Consider the following 1,105-nt stretch of genomic DNA (forward strand, 5'->3'; position numbering starts at 1 on the left):
TATCCCCAGCCCCAAGCCCTAGCCCTAGCCCTAACCCCTAACCCTACCCCTACCCTCAACCCTGACACCCTAACACCCGAAATCTAATCCCCAAATCTTAAACCCTCTAACCTTTAAACCTCCCACCCTAACTTTCTAAACCTGTAACCCTCTAACACTAAACCTAAACCTTAACCCTTAACCCTAACCCCAACCACAACCCTAACCCCTACCTTCATCCTCATCCTAACCTGAACCCCTATCCTCTAACACTACCCTTAACTCTAATATTCTACCCCTAATCCTAAAAGTCCAATCCTAGCTTTTCAATCTTAATCCCCAACACTCTATCTGTTACCCATCCCTCACCCAAATCCTAACTCTAACCCAGTATCTATAACCCTAACTCTAGGCCTATCTCTAGCCCTCATCCTAACCCTAAGCCTCCAACACTAACGCTAACTACCTAATCCTAAATGTAAACCTAGACCTCACCCTAGCCTTAACCTCCTAACCCTATTCTACCACTACCCCATCCTCAACCCAACCCAACCGCTACACCGCTAACTCTAACCCCCTAATCTTATAACCCAAATGCTAACGTCTTAATGTTAACCCTACCCCATCCCCAACCTCAACCTCTATCCTACCCCTCATGCTAACCATAATGGTAACCCATAAAAAAGAAAACAAAAGCTTGACAACATAAGAACATAGAACTACACACCAATGTTTTTTCTCACCATAGATGTGAACAATTACTCACAGTTGGTCTTCAGTAATGGAAGAAGATTGGTTCTTGCACTACTTACATTACCAAAATCCCGGCAACCTCATGTCCTGCTGACAGTCCTGTGCAACCTGTGGATTTGAGAAGTTGGTCCTTTGTATACTGAGATTTCACATCCCCCCAATGCTACATTATTTTTATCCTTTTTAGGTTGTGGAGTCAGAATCCTCCAATATAGAGAGAACAAATTATATGTATTTTTTAAAATTTGCACATAACTGGAGCCACACTGTTCAAATCCATGTAATTTAAAGGTCAACTGTACAACACATTGAAGGGATTATACACCACGACCAAGAGGCCTTTACCATGTTGAACCATTCTTGATTTTCTTGG

This window comes from Propithecus coquereli, unplaced genomic scaffold (genome assembly GCF_000956105.1).
Source record: "Propithecus coquereli isolate 6110/MARCELLA unplaced genomic scaffold, Pcoq_1.0 Scaffold635, whole genome shotgun sequence".
Classification (NCBI taxonomy): domain Eukaryota; kingdom Metazoa; phylum Chordata; class Mammalia; order Primates; family Indriidae; genus Propithecus; species Propithecus coquereli.